The sequence below is a fragment of the Aulostomus chinensis genome, chromosome 4, assembly GCF_037954235.1.
Source record: "Aulostomus chinensis isolate RoL2024-O1b breed Wild chromosome 4, RoL_Achi_v1.0, whole genome shotgun sequence".
NCBI lineage: Eukaryota > Metazoa > Chordata > Actinopteri > Syngnathiformes > Aulostomidae > Aulostomus > Aulostomus chinensis.
The window spans coordinates 27,481,920-27,498,033 of record NC_141323.1 but is presented as its reverse complement, the minus strand read 5'-3'; the positions used below and the strand labels follow the sequence as shown (position 1 = coordinate 27,498,033).

The following is a 16,114-nucleotide window of genomic DNA, read 5'->3' as shown; positions in this document are numbered from 1 at the left end:
ATAAATTCAAATTCAACTCAGCAGCAACTCTAGAACAGTCAGAGCACTTGCTAATTCCCCTGTTAGCTCCAGATCAGACAATGCAGGCTCACCTTCACGCTTGGTTGGACAACCGTCACCAGTTGAAGCTTCTCTGGTTCAACAAACTCTGGGGACTCAAGACACAAGTCAGCACCGGTGCAGGTCCAGATCCAGATGTTAGCTGATGGGGACAATGGCTAAAGGGAGCTCCAGGTAGCTGGTTTGAACTGGTCCCTCATCTCTGTGAGTAGAAACCATCTGAGGTGGAGGGTGAAGATCTGCTTTGACCTCCTGATCTCCCAGTAAAGCCAGTATAGATGTTGAGCTTGGAGGAGTTGATGGCCTCCTTCATCTTCTTGTTGGAGATGTTTGCTAAACTCAGCACCACCACAGATCAGAGGAAAGTCCACTTGTCAGCTGGACATTGGAGTTTCTAGTGACCTGCAGGATCTTAGTTGTGGTGGCAGCAGGCCTGTTCCAAGAGCTGGGCTCACATTCATGATCAGGCTTCAGAATGGTTCTGGACCATTGAGTGATAGAAGCTGATCCTGGAGCAGCAGAAGACAAATATAGAGAAGAAAAGACAAAAGACAGAGAGAAAGGAGGGAGAGAATGACAAAAAGATGGGAACAAGATGAGGGTGAAAGACAAGCAGAGAGAAAGACAGAGGGACAGGGGGATGGAAGACAGACACACAACCAACAACAGCAACAGCAGCAATAATAGTATTGATATTGTCCTGTTATTGATGTTTTCATGTGAAAGTGGCATATTTAAGATAAAAGACACTGTTAGAACAGAAAGATCCAGAAAACCCACCAACAAGAGGTGTGTCTGGTACAGATGTGGAATTATTGGCTCACACAATGTTGAGGCAACTGGGAAGAAGACAAACAAAAAAGGCTTGTGTGATTCAGACATTCATCAAAAATGGTCCTATAGAACTGTTCAATGTGTCATGACTTCAGAAGCTCAAATCCTCTCGAAGTTCTAGTGAGAGTGGAAGAGATTATAAAATGAGAGAGGCAGGGCCTTCACTCAGAGCTGAAACAGCTCAGTTGGGAGAGTGTTAGACTGAAGATCTAAAGGTTCCTCGTCCGATCCCAGGTTTCAGCAGAGGAACAGCATTGACTTTACTTTCCAGTGGAGGAACTGCAGACATGAAGGAAACTACCATCTTGTCCTGTGCATTCTAATAACATTCAAGACATTTTTGGAGCCTCTTGTTGGATTTTGCCACAGAGAATCAGAGCCAATCAAAAGCATGGTGGACTTTAACATGGAGGATTGAACAAGTCAAGAAAGCAGCAGTTTGACCTTCACAGGCATTTCTTTTCCTGTCTAAATGCTATAGAAAGAGCCTGAGTAGCTCAGACCGTAGAGCATCAGACTTTTAATCTGAGGGTCCAGGGTTCAAGTCCCTGTTCAGGTGCTGTGCTGGTGTTCCAGTGTTTGACAACATGGTACTGGATGAAGTTCAGTGTTGAACAAACTGGTATCATTAGAAGTAGAAGTGTTCTTGTCTTGCCACTGCGAGACTGTAGCTGCAGGTCAAATGTGAGATAAAAGTGACTAATAATAATTTCATGTGGCATGCAATTAACAAAAAACCACAAATAACACTGGTCAAGTTAATTTTATTTATATTGCACCAAATCAAAACAAAACTTATCTCATGACACTTTACAGGTAGAGCAGGTCCAGTACCAAACTCCTTCAATGAATCTACACCCAACAATTCTCCATCAGCAAGCCAAATAGGTGTCCTGTCAATACAACGAAAAGAATGTTGATGTCATCGAGAGAAAAGTACTGCATCTGCCAAAACAAAAAAGCTTACAGCACCTGGTATTCCCAAGCTGTCTCCCATCCAAGTAATAACCAGGGTCGAGCCTGCTTAGCTTCCGAGATCAGACGAGATCGGGCGTGTTTTTTTTTTTTTTTTTTTTTGTCTTTTATTATCAAAAATACAGCATACATTTTTACCAACTGTACATTCTTATTTACATGACAAAATTTAACAATTATATAAAAAATAAATTCCTTCAGGAAAGAAATCTTCCCAAAAAAAAACCCCCACCCTTGATACACCTCGAACTTGATGAAAACACCATCAGAGTTTTTTTTTTTTTTTTTTTTAATTAAGTTAAATTTAGACAAATAAACCAACACTATGTGCCTACAGCCACTGGAGCAATGCAGGTCATTCCAAAAAAAAATAAATAAAAATTAAAGAGAGACAAAAAAAACTCATGGGACTAAAAAGAACAAATTCCTGTCGTGAAGTGTCACACACACAATTTTTTTTTTTTTTTTTTTAAATGAAATTTTATCAAAATGAAATGTTAAACACACCAAAAACATAAACCACCCAATTTGCTCACCCCTTTATTAAATTTGAAAAATACTTTGCTTTATAAAAAAAAGAGACTACTTAGCTGGGAATTTGAAGAGAAAACATACCATTGTCAATCTTGTTTATTTCAATTTTGCCATTTGCTATGTTGAAAAATGTGTTTTTCCTGCAGAAAGTGTTTTCAAAAATATCCTTGTCCATGTCATGTAAGATTTGTAGGTGCGTCAAGAGTGTTGTGTAAAAAACCCCAAATATGTTTATTTTCTTCTTTTCATAGAGAGCGTAGTTTCTAGTTGTCCATATTGATTTTTTTGCAAAAGTGAGTATGGTATTTATGAGAGTCCTGTTCTGATCCTTTTGTTTCAGTGTTGTACCAAAGAGAAGAGTCCATGTCCATAGTGTTTCATCTGTCAAACTGAAATTGCAGTGCTCTTGCAGTAGCATCCTGATGAAATTCCTGAATTTATCCGATTCCTTGCAGTTGATGAATAGATGCTCCTGGTCTTCCGGTTCTTTATTGCAGATTTGGCATGTCCTACTGTAGTTTTCCTTATTAATCTGGTGTAATTTGGTTCCTGTGAAAATTCTCCTGTGTCTGATATTGAATTCTAGCTTGAAAGTATTGCTGTCCATGTAAGGTATGTTAAGGTTTTGCCAGATTTTTCCTATCGGTATTCCCTTGAATAATTGTGCCCAGTGTTTTTCTGCTTTTGGAGTGCGTTTAATTGAGTTAATCCCTATGGTGTACCAGTCCTTTGTTTTCACCTGTGACAGCTCTTTCCCTGTGTACTGTGTGACAAGCTCAAGCGGTGGGAGTTCGGGGTCTGCTCTCGATTTGTCCGTGATGATTAAGTTTCTCCACAGTGAGGTTATGTTTCTGTTGATTTTGTTACCTAGTCCATTTAGGTAATCCTTTCTGCACGGTGTCCCTGTTTTTTTGAGTTGGGTTGTGACTTTCCTGAGACTGAACAGACCCCTTTCCCCCACCACTTGACCGACCCTTGTTATATTATGTTGCTGAAGTGCCCTGCATTTAAGTGTCCTACCATTGTGTGTGAAAAAGGTGCTTTCGAGAAAAGGTAACTGCAGCACATGACTTTTCTGACTGCACTTAGGCCTGAGGTGGGGCAGGAATTTGCCCCATGCCTCTAGCACCTCCTGGTAGAACATCGGTAGCGAGCCATGGCTTTTCCCAGGAAGGAGGTGATAAAGAGGGAGTTTCTCCCCCTCCCCGTACTCAGCCAGGTAGCCCGCCATTGTGTCCTCCCAGGGGTACTGCCTGTTCGAATCGAGAAAATTTCTAACTAATTTGGCCCTGAGTGCATCTTTTTTTGCACTGATGTCAATTAGTCCTAATCCCCCCTCCCTTTTATTAGCAATTATCACCCGATGAGCGATCGAATTTCCCTTTCCCCTCCAAAGGAAGGAGGAGATCGCTTCATTGAGCGAATTTAGTGCCCACTGCGGTAGCTCACAGGCCCCCAAAACATGATTAATTTTTGACAGTATTAAGGCATTGATGACAATTACCTTTCCTCTCAGGCTTAAACCCCTACTTCTCCATAAATTAAGTGTATTTTCTACCTTTTTTACAAGTTCTCTCCACCCTAAGTCCCTGGCTTCCCCTTCATTTTTACCAATGTATACACCCAGTATTTTCCTGTATTCTTTAGTGCTAAAACCCCAATTATTTTTTAAACTATTTTTACCGAATTCCATCATTTCTGACTTATTTCTGTTAACCTTAGCTCCTGATGCTTTTTCATATCTTTCTAGATGTTTTATAATATAATTTAAATTTTCTTCATTTTTAAACATTATATTGATATCATCCGCAAATTGTGCTATTTTAACGACTTTGTCTCTATATGTTTTTATACCTATAATATTCTTATCATTCATTATACTTAAAGCTAGTGGCTCAGCAACAATACTGTATAAAAGAGCTGAAAGCGGGCATCCTTGCCTTACCGATCTTTTTAATTTGATCTTTTCTGTTAGTTGTCCATTTATCTTTATTTGACTGTATGCGTTATCGTATAATAATTTAATCCATCTAATAAAGCCTTCACCGTATCCAAATCTTTTTAAAGTTTTATATAAGAAAAGATGTTCTACTCTGTCGAATGCTTTCTCCAAATCAATTCCGAGCAGATACCCCCCCTGTGCTGCCATTGTCCTGACGGTATCCTTTATTGTAAGGATCGTATCTATGATGTCTCTATCTGGTATGCCGTATGCCTGTGTATTACCAATAATGGTTCCTATTGTAAGTTTAAGCCTGTTTGCCAGTGTTTTGGTCAGTATCTTGTAATCTGTATTGAGTAAACTTATTGGTCTATAGTTTGTTATATCCTGTTTTGAACCTTTATTTTTGTAGATAAGTGAAATTATTCCTGCAGTGAATGTATTGGATGTTCTCTGTTCCCGTTCCATTGAGTGGTACAATGACAGCAACAGGGGAGCTATCTGCTCTTTGAAACAAATATAAAATTCTGCTGTTAAACCATCTACCCCTGGACTTTTGTTTTTATTTAAGCTATCTATTGCCGTCTTTATCTCATTAATAGTAATTTGTGCATCAGACCATTCCTTATCCTCCACTGAAATACTAGTTTGGATATTTGATAACAACTTGTCTACCTCTTCGCTATTGCTATATCCATTATCAAATAATTCTTTATAAAACTCTGTAGTTACTCTTAGTATATTTTCTTGATCGTCATATTCTTTTCCAGTTATATCGTTGATTTTTTCTATTATAGTTTTGTTTTGTTTTTGCTTTTCGAGCCCCAAAAAATATGCGGTGCATTTTTCTCCTTCTACTAAATTTTTAACTCTGCTTCTTATCATTGCACCTCTGCATTTTATTTTTTCTATGTTTCCTAGTTTTGCTTTATATAATTCATAGTTTTCTGTGTTTCTGTTAGGTTCTTTATCAAATAATGCTATTTCATGATTGATTAATTTTCTTAGTCGATTTTCTTCCAGCTCCTCTCTCCACTTTTTCTCTTTACTATAATTTATACTACTTCTTTTAATTCTTTGCTTTAGAATTTCCCACTTTTCTATAAAATTATTTTCTATTTTCATTTCAATTTTTGCATAATCAAGCAGTTTTGTGATTTTTTTAACGTAAGTTGAATCTGCCAGGAGGCTGGAGTTGAGGCACCAGGTACCTCCCCCCCTGAAACCTCCTGCAGCACCCAAGTAACACTCAATTGTTGCGTGATCACTCCATGCGTTATAATTATATTGTATTTTATTGATCTGTTTTGTTGCTTCAGGGGCCGCTAGACATAAATCTATTCTGGCTTGTTTCATTTTTCCCTGCACAACCTGTCTTCTGGAGTACTCTTTCTTGAATGGGTTGTGAATTCTCCATACATCTGTCAAATTGTGAATATTCATTAAATTATATAGCTCAGTTCTGCTTGTGTCATTCTTGTATACATTGTTAATTGATATATCATCCTTAGTTAATGCGATATTGAAATCTCCTATTATTATGGTTCTATGATCTATCCATCTGCTTATACTATTTAGAAACATTTTCCTTTCCTTTTCACAGTTACTGGCATATATGTTAACAATTCTGTATGTTCTATTGTTTATGCAAACATCTATAATAAGTATTCTACCTTTCTTGTCATGATATATTAACTTGCTATTGGTACTTATAGTCTTTTTTACTAAAATAGCTACGCCACAAGATTTACTTGTGCCGTTGCTAAAAAAGACATCTCCTCCCCACATTTTGCTTGCTGCCGCCACGCTATCCCCTTCCCACCTTGTCTCCTGTAAGCAGAGAATGTCACACTTGCTTTTAAGTAAAATGGCGGTCATCCTGCCATAAGTGCGGAGTCCATTGACATTAAGGGAGTGCAGCAGAAACATGGTCAGACCAAAAAAACCTTTAAACAGCCAATTTTCCCTCAAGATTTTTTACCTCTCCCTCCTTCTTTCTTCTGTTTTTTCTTCATCGCAGCATCTTTTATTGAGGTGTGCTTTTTCCGAATATTTTTTATTGTGGCAAAGTCCATTTCCGAGTCACTGTTTGATCTACTCTGAGGAGGGAAGGTGGAGGGCACATTTAAGGTAGGTACCCTGGTGGATGTGGCTGCCGCCGGCTGCAATTCTCTTGGGGTATCCCCCACCTCCATTGATTCCAGGAGTTGAGAAGGCTCCGGCTCCTTTTCGGACCCGTTTCCTCCTCCATCCTTTCCTCTCTGCTGTGGGCCTGAGTCAGTGCTCATGTCATTCAGACTTGAACCAAGCCTTGTGCCTGGGCTCTGCACCACTTTAGGAGGGCTCTGGGTTCTCTGAGGGGCGTAACCCTCACCAGCAGCCTGCTTGGCGGCGCCACTACCCACCTCGTCATCTTCCTCCTCATCCTCCGTTCCTCCCTCACTTAAACCTTCCATCTCACTGTACAGCTCCTCAGATCCAGATTCCACCACAATATCCTCATCACTATAATTACAATTACATTCATCAATTTTGTTCCAACACACCTCACATTTCTGTATCTTATTAGGTTTCCTGTTGCACTCCCTTGCATAATGCCCCTGGACACCACACTTATGGCAGGAGAACTCAGGACAGTCCCTTAGGATGTGCCCCGGCTGGAGGCACATCCTACACACCCTAGCCTGCCTATCATGTATGACCCTGAAATATTCCGGTCCCATTGCTGTGTCAAACCGTGCTGAATAAGGCAGAGATTGGACTTTATCTGTAAACTTTACTTTGAGAAACCGCGTCCCATCAGCAATTTGCGTACCCGGCCACATCCTCCTCCTTATAGTTGATGCAGCTGAGACTCCCCACCCTTCTAGCTTTTGTAAAATTTCCTCATCTCTGATGTAAGCTGGTAAGCTTAAAAAAGAAACCATGAGTTCATCATTACACAGATCTTTGACATGCACTGTGTTGTCCCCAATTTTGAAACCATCTAGGATTCTCTCTTTCCCTTTGATGTGTGACATGGTAATTTCATATTTCTGCGGCCCTGTCGCCCTACAGGCTATTAAACCTCCACACAGTGCTCTTATGCATCTCATTAATTCGAGAACTGGGACTTCATCCTGCCCAGTTACCTCGACACTGACCGTCAGTTCTCTGTCATACTTGTGGTCGCCACCCGCAGATTTCGCCGCTCCATGTCGCTGCTGCAGCTGCCTTTCCCCACCAGACGCCGCATCTCTTTCCGCCGCCAATTCTCTCTCACTCTCCGTCGCCTCTCCAGTAGCTCCTCGCTGCCCAGGTCTTCTCGGAACCACGTCTTCAGCTCTGTTCTTCAGGCCACCAGCTCTCGTTGCCTGTGGACCGGCTCCAGCGCTCATCTCCTCTGAATCAGCCGCTGCTCGCCGTCTTTCCCCCGCTGTCGCTGCGGAAGCCGCTCTCGCGTTTCCCTCCGGCAGTTTTCCTTCCGACTTCTTCATGTTTCGTTTCTGATTGTTTCTTTTAACAAGCAACCATTTTTCATTTTCTTCACCTGTTTGTGCGTTTATGTCAAGTCCGTTTTCCATGCTCGTAATCTGAAATCCGTTTGCAGAGTTCAAATCCATTTGGTCCGTCCGAAAGTTTTCCATTAAGAAAAAAAACTCAAATTGACCTCCCCCGATCAGTATAAAAACTGTCGGGGGGAAAAAATGTTCACTCTAAAAACGAACCAAAAATGCACGGAAAATAAGGAAGAACAATGAAAAAGGCTGAAAAAAACGAAAGAAATGGGAAAAGCGGAGTCCGCGACCTCCGTGTGTCGTGCTGTCAGCGTACCGTCTGATTGGCGCATGCGTGTTCAGAGTGGTATGGCCGTAAGCCCTTGACCCTTCCACACATGGGCTCGATATCCATTTCACTCACTTCACAACCTCAGAAAAAAAGTGACGTGCAAAAGCCTCACGGTCTTTTCACACGCCAAATAGGTGTCCTGTCAATACAAAGAAAAGAATGTTGATGTCATCTAGAGAAAAGTACTGCATCTGCCATCTGTCTACTCCAAATTAACCACTGCATGACATTCCATTCCAAAGCTGCGGAGGGCGCTTCAAGAAAAGGTGTGTGAGGGAAGCTCGCTCATGCTGGTCCCCAAAGACTCAAAGCGGCCCTTTCCTCACAATGAAACAAAGAAGCTTACAGCACCTGGTATTCCCAGGCGGTCTCCCATCCAAGTACTAACCAGGCCTGACCCTGCTAAGCTTCCGAGATCAGACGAGATCGGGCGTGTTCAGAGTGGTATGGCCGTAAGCCCCTGACTCTTACACACATGGGCTCTATATCCATTTCACTCACTTTACAACCTCAGGAAAAAAGTGATGCGCAACAGCCTCAGGGTCTTTTCACACGTCAAATAGGTGTCCTGTCAATACAAAGAAAAGAATGTTGATGTCATCGAGAGAAAAGTACTGCATCCTCCATCTGTCTACTTCAAATTACACGCTGCATGAGATTCCATTTCAAAGCTGCAGAAAGGCGCTTCAAGAAAAGGTGTGTGAGGGAAGCTCGCTCATGCTGGTCCCCAAAGACTCAAAGCTGCCCTTTCCTCACAAAGAAACAAAAAAGCTTACAGCACCTGGTATTCCCAGGCGGTCTCCCATCCAAGTACTAACCAGGCCCGACCCTGCTTAGCTTCCGAGATCAGACGAGATCGGGCGTGTTTTTTTTTTTTTTTTGTCTTTTGTTATCAAAAATACAGCATACATTTTTACCAACTGTACATTCTTATTTACATGACAAAATTTAACAATTATATAAAAAAAAAAATTCCTTCAGGAAAGAAATCTTACCCAAAAAAAACCCCCACCCTTGATACACCTCGAACTTGATGAAAACACCATCAGAGGTTTTTTTTTTTTTTTTTTTTTTAATTAAGTTAAATTTAGACAAATAAACCAACACTATGGGCCTACAGCCACTGGAGCAATGCAGGTCATTCCAAAAAAATAAATAAAAATTAAAGAGAGAAAAAAAAACTCATGGGACTAAAAAGAACAAATTCCTGTCGTGAAGTGTCACACACACAAATTTTTTTTTTTTAATGAAATTTTATCAAAATGAAATGTTAAACATACCCAAACATAAACCACCCAATTTGCTCACCCCTTTATTAAATTTGAAAAATACTTTGCTTGATAAAAAAAGACTACTTAGCTGGGAATTTGAAGAGAAAACATACCATTGTCAATCTTGTTTATTTCAATTTTGCCATTTGCTATGTTGAAAAATGTGTTTTTCCTGCAGAAAGTGTTTTCAAAAATATCCTTGTCCATGTCATGTAAGATTTGTAGGTGCGTCAAGAGTGTTGTGTAAAAAAACCCAAATATGTTTATTTTCTTCTTTTCATAGAGAGCGTAGTTTCTAGTTGTCCATATTGATTTTTTTGCAAAAGTGAGTATGGTATTTATGAGAGTCCTGTTCTGATCCTTTTGTTTCAGTGTTGTACCAAAGAGAAGAGTCCATGTCCATAGTGTTTCATCTGTCAAACTGAAATTGCAGTGCTCTCACAGTAGCATCCTTATGAAATTCCTGAATTTATCAGATTCCTTGCAGTTGATGAATAGATGCTCCTGGTCTTCCGGTTCTTTATTGCAGATTTGGCATGTCCTACTGTAGTTTTCCTTATTAATCTGGTGTAATTTGATTCCTGTGAAAATTCTCCTGTGTCTGATATTGAATTCTAGCTTGAAAGTATTGCTGTCCATGTAAGGTATGTTAAGGTTTTGCCAGATTTTCCCTATCGGTATTCCCTTGAATAATTGTGCCCAGTGTTTTTCTGCTTTTGGAGTGCGTTTCATTGAGTTAATCCCTATGGTGTACCAGTCCTTTGTTTTCACCTGTGACAGCTCTTTCCCTGTGTACTGTGTGACAAGCTCAAGCGGTGGGAGTTCGGGGTCTGCTCTCGATTTGTCCGTGATGATTAAGTTTCTCCACAGTGAGGTTATGTTTCTGTTGATTTTGTTACCTAGTCCATTTAGGTAATCCTTTCTGCACGGTGTCCCTGTTTTTTTGAGTTGGGTTGTGACTTTCCTGAGACTGAACAGACCCCTTTCCCCCACCACTTGACCGACCCTTGTTATATTATGTTGCTGAAGTGCCCTGCATTTAAGTGTCCTACCATTGTGTGTGAAAAAGGTGCTTTCGAGAAAAGGTAACTGCAGCACATGACTTTTCTGACTGCACTTAGGCCTGAGGTGGGGCAGGAATTTGCCCCATGCCTCTAGCACCTCCTGGTAGAACATCGGTAGCGAGCCATGGCTTTTCCCAGGAAGGAGGTGATAAAGAGGGAGTTTCTCCCCCTCCCCGTACTCAGCCAGGTAGCCCGCCATTGTGTCCTCCCAGGGGTACTGCCTGCTCGAATCGAGAAAATTTCTAACTAATTTGGCCCTGAGTGCATCTTTTTTTGCACTGATGTCAATTAGTCCTAATCCCCCCTCCCTTTTATTCGCAATTATCACCCGATGAGCGATCGAATTTCCCTTTCCCCTCCAAAGGAAGGAGGAGATCGCTTCATTGAGCGAATTTAGTGCCCACTGCGGTAGCTCACAGGCCCCCAAAACATGATTAATTTTTGACAGTATTAAGGCATTGATGACAATTACCTTTCCTCTCAGGCTTAAACCCCTACTTCTCCATAAATTAAGTGTATTTTCTACCTTTTTTACAAGTTCTCTCCACCCTAAGTCCCTGGCTTCCCCTTCATTTTTACCAATGTATACACCCAGTATTTTCCTGTATTCTTTAGTGCTAAAACCCCAATTATTTTTTAAACTATTTTTACCGAATTCCATCATTTCTGACTTATTTCTGTTAACCTTAGCTCCTGATGCTTTTTCATATCTTTCTAGATGTTTTATAATATAATTTAAATTTTCTTCATTTTTAAACATTATATTGATATCATCCGCAAATTGTGCTATTTTAACGACTTTGTCTCTATATGTTTTTATACCTATAATATTCTTATCATTCATTATACTTAAAGCTAGTGGCTCAGCAACAATACTGTATAAAAGAGCCGAAAGCGGGCATCCTTGCCTTACCGATCTTTTTAATTTGATCTTTTCTGTTAGTTGTCCATTTATCTTTATTTGACTGTATGCGTTATCGTATAATAATTTAATCCATCTAATAAAGCCTTCACCGTATCCAAATCTTTTTAAAGTTTTATATAAGAAAAGATGTTCTACTCTGTCGAACGCTTTCTCCAAATCAATTCCGAGCAGATACCCCCCCTGTGCTGCCATTGTCCTGACGGTATCCTTTATTGTAAGGATCGTATCTATGATGTCTCTATCTGGTATGCCGTATGCCTGTGTATTACCAATAATGGTTCCTATTGTAAGTTTAAGCCTGTTTGCCAGTGTTTTGGTCAGTATCTTGTAATCTGTATTGAGTAAACTTATTGGTCTATAGTTTGTTATATCCTGTTTTGAACCTTTATTTTTGTAGATAAGTGAAATTATTCCTGCAGTGAATGTATTGGATGTTCTCTGTTCCCGTTCCATTGAGTGGTACAATGACAGCAACAGGGGAGCTATCTGCTCTTTGAAACAAATATAAAATTCTGCTGTTAAACCATCTACCCCTGGACTTTTGTTTTTATTTAAGCTATCTATTGCCGTCTTTATCTCATTAATAGTAATTTGTGCATCAGACCATTCCTTATCCTCCACTGAAATACTAGTTTGGATATTTGATAACAACTTGTCTACCTCTTCGCTATTGCTATATCCATGATCAAATAATTCTTTATAAAACTCTGTAGTTACTCTTAGTATATTTTCTTGATCGTCATATTCTTTTCCAGTTTTATCGTTGATTTTTTCTATTATAGTTTTGTTTTGTTTTTGCTTTTCGAGCCCCAAAAAATATGCGGTGCATTTTTCTCCTTCTACTAAATTTTTAACTCTGCTTCTTATCATTGCACCTCTGCATTTTATTTTTTCTATGTTTCCTAGTTTTGCTTTATATAATTCATAGTTTTCTGTGTTTCTGTTAGGTTCTTTATCAAATAATGCTATTTCATGATTGATTAATTTTCTTAGTCGATTTTCTTCCAGCTCCTCTCTCCACTTTTTCTCTTTACTATAATTTATACTACTTCTTTTAATTCTTTGCTTTAGAATTTCCCACTTTTCTATAAAATTATTTTCTATTTTCATTTCTATTTTTGCATAATCAAGCAGTTTTGTGATTTTTTTAACGTAAGTTGAATCTGCCAGGAGGCTGGAGTTGAGGCACCAGGTACCTCCCCCCCTGAAACCTCCTGCAGCACCCAAGTAACACTCAATTGTTGCGTGATCACTCCATGCGTTATAATTATATTGTATTTTATTGATCTGTTTTGTTGCTTCAGGGGCCGTTAGACATAAATCTATTCTGGCTTGTTTCATTTTTCCCTGCACAACCTGTCTTCTGGAGTACTCTTTCTTGAATGCGTTGTGAATTCTCCATACATCTGTCAAATTGTGAATATTCATTAAATTATATAGCTCAGTTCTGCTTGTGTCATTCTTGTATACATTATTAATTGATATATCATCCTTAGTTAATGCGATATTGAAATCTCCTATTATTATGGTTCTATGATCTATCCATCTGCTTATACTATTTAGAAACATTTTCCTTTCCTTTTCACAGTTACTGGCATATATGTTAACAATTCTGTATGTTCTATTGTTTATGCAAACATCTATAATAAGTATTCTACCTTTCTTGTCATGATATATTAACTTGCTATTGGTACTTATAGTCTTTTTTACTAAAATAGCTACGCCACAAGATTTACTTGTGCCGTTGCTAAAAAAGACATCTCCTTCCCACATTTTGCTTGCTGCCGCCACGCTATCCCCTTCCCACCTTGTCTCCTGTAAGCAGAGAATGTCACACTTGCTTTTAAGTAAAATGGCGGTCATCCTGCCATAAGTGCGGAGTCCATTGACATTAAGGGAGTGCAGCAGAAACATGGTCAGACCAAAAAAACCTTTAAACAGCCAATATTTTTTACCTCTCCCTCCTTCTTTCTTCTGTTTTTTCTTCATCGCAACATCTTTTATTGAGGTGTGCTTTTTCCGAATATTTTTTATTGTGGCAAAGTCCATTTCCGAGTCACTGTTTGATCTACTCTGAGGAGGGAAGGTGGAGGGCACATTTAAGGCAGGTACCCTGGTGGATGTGGCTGCCGCCGGCTGCAATTCTCCTGGGGTGTCCCCTACCTCCATTGATTCCAGGAGTTGAGAAGGCTCCGGCTCCTTTTCGGACCCGTTTCCTCCTCCATCCTTTCCTCTCTGCTGTGGGCCTGAGTCAGTGCTCGTGTCATTCAGACTTGAACCAAGCCTTGTGCCTGGGCTCTGCACCGCTGTAGGAGGGCTCTGGGTTCTCTGAGGGGTGTAACCCTCACCGGCAGCCTGCTTGGCGGCGCCACTACCCACCTCGTCATCTTCCTCCTCATCCTCCGTTCCTCCCTCACTTAAACCTTCCATCTCACTGTACAGCTCCTCAGATCCAGATTCCACCACAATATCCTCATCACTATAATTACAATTACATTCATCAATTTTGTGCCAACACACCTCACATTTCTGTATCTTATTAGGTTTCCTGTTGCACTCCCTTGCATAATGCCCCTGGACACCACACTTATGGCAGGAGAACTCAGGACAGTCCCTTGGGATGTGCCCCGGCTGGAGGCACATCCTACACACCCTAGCCTGCCTATCATGTATGACCCTGAAATATTCCGGTCCTATTGCTGTGTCAAACCGTGCTGAATAAGGCAGAGATTGGACTTTATCTGTAAATTTTACTTTGAGAAACCGCGTCCCATCAGCAATTTGCGTACCCGGCCACATCCTCCTCCTTATAGTTGATGCAGCTGAGACTCCCCACCCTTCTAGCTTTTGTAAAATTTCCTCATCTCTGATGTAAGCTGGTAAGCTTAAAAAAGAAACCATGAGTTCATCATTACACAGATCTTTGACATGCACTGTGTTGTCCCCAATTTTGAAACCATCGAGGATTCTCTCTTTCCCTTTGATGTGTGACATGGTAATTTCATATTTCTGCGGCCCTGTCGCCCTACAGGCTATTAAACCTCCACACAGTGCTCTTATGCATCTCATTAATTCGAGAACTGGGACTTCATCCTGCCCAGTTACCTCGACACTGACCGTCAATTCTCTGTCATACTTGTGGTCGCCACCCGCAGATTTCGCCGCTCCATGTCGCTGCTGCAGCTGCCTTTCCCCACCAGACGCCGCATCTCTTTCCGCCGCCAATTCTCTCTCACTCTCCGTCGCCCCTCCAGTAGCTCCTCGCTGCCCAGGTCTTCTCGGAACCACGTCTTCAGCTCTGTTCTTCAGGCCACCAGCTCTCGTTGCCTGTGGACCGGCTCCAGCACTCCTTCCACACATCTCCTCTGAATCAGCCGCTGCTCGCCGTCTTTCCTCCGCTGTCGCTGCGGAAGCCGCTCTCGCATTTCCCTCCGGCAGTTTTCCTTCCGACTTCTTCATGTTTCGTTTCTGATTGTTTCTTTTAACAAGCAACCATTTTTCATTTTCTTCACCTGTTTGTGCGTTTATGTCAAGTCCGTTTTCCATGCTCGTAATCTGAAATCCGTTTGCAGAGTTCAAATCCATTTGGTCCGTCCGAAATTTTTTCACTAGGAAAAAAAAAACTCAAATTGACCTCCCCCGATCAGTATAAAAACTGTCGGGGGAAAAAAATGTTCACTCTAAAAAGGAACCAAAAATGCACGGAAAATAAGGAAGAACAATGAAAAAGGCTGAAAAAACGAAAGAAATGGGAAAAGCGGAGTCCGCGACCTCCGTGTGTCGTGCTGTCAGCGTACCGTCTGATTGGCGCATGCGTGTTCAGAGTGGTATGGCCGTAAGCCCTTGACTCTTACACACATGGGCTCTATATCCATTTCACTCACTTTACAACCTCAGAAAAAAAGTGAAGCGCAAAAGCCTCAGGGTCTTTTCACACGCCAAATAGGTGTCCTGTCAATAAAAGAAAAGAATGTTGATGTCATCGAGAGAAAAGTACTGCATCTGCCATCTGTCTACTTCAAATTAACCACTGCATGACATTCCATTCCAAAGCTGCGGAGGGCGCTTCAAGAAAAGGTGTGTGAGGGAAGCTCGCTCATGCTGGTCCCCAAAGACTCAAAGCTGCCCTTTGCTCACAAAGAAACAAAAAAGCTTACAGCACCTGGTATTCCCAGGCGGTCTCCCATCCAAGTACTAACCAGGCCCTACCCTGCTTAGCTTCCGAGATCAGACGAGCTCGGGCGTGTTCAGAGTGGTATGGCCGTAAGCCCTTGGCTCTTACACACATGGGCTCTATATCCATTTCACTCACTTTACAACCTCAGAAAAAAAGTGAAGCGCAACAGCCTCAGGGTCTTTTCACACGCCAAAAAGGTGTCCTGTCAATAAAAGAAAAGAATGTTGATATCATCTAGAGAAAAGTACTGCATCTGCCATCTGTCTACTTCAAATTACACGCTGCATGACATTCAATTTCAAAGCTGCAGAAAGGCGCTTCAAGAAAAGGTGTGTGAGGGAAGCTCGCTCATGCTGGTCCCCAAAGACTCAAAGCTGCCCTTTGCTCACAAAGAAACAAAAAAGCTTACAGCACCTGGTATTCCCAGGCGGTCTCCCATCCAAGTACTAACCAGGCCTGACGCTGCTAAGCTTCCGAGATCAGACGAGATCGGGCGTGTTCAGA

At 41.1% G+C, this 16,114-nt stretch overlaps 3 non-coding genes across 3 annotated transcripts in view; all 3 read right to left on the bottom strand.

Moving 5' to 3' along the window:
- Positions 1-8,512: 8,512 nt before the first annotated feature.
- Positions 8,513-8,631, bottom strand: LOC147264904 (5S ribosomal RNA). Its single transcript, XR_015114482.1, has one exon. It is a non-coding gene; the product is annotated as a 5S ribosomal RNA (ribosomal RNA).
- A 6,952-nt stretch (positions 8,632-15,583) lies between these two features.
- Positions 15,584-15,702, bottom strand: LOC147264903 (5S ribosomal RNA). Its single transcript, XR_015112851.1, has one exon. It is a non-coding gene; the product is annotated as a 5S ribosomal RNA (ribosomal RNA).
- Positions 15,703-16,012: 310 nt separating this feature from the next.
- The window catches only part of LOC147264902 (5S ribosomal RNA), a 119-nt gene continuing 17 nt past the window's right edge, over positions 16,013-16,114 (bottom strand). Inside the window, exon 1 of the ribosomal RNA XR_015114898.1 lies at positions 16,013-16,114. This exon is cut by the window's right edge and continues 17 nt beyond it. This is a non-coding gene — a ribosomal RNA (5S ribosomal RNA).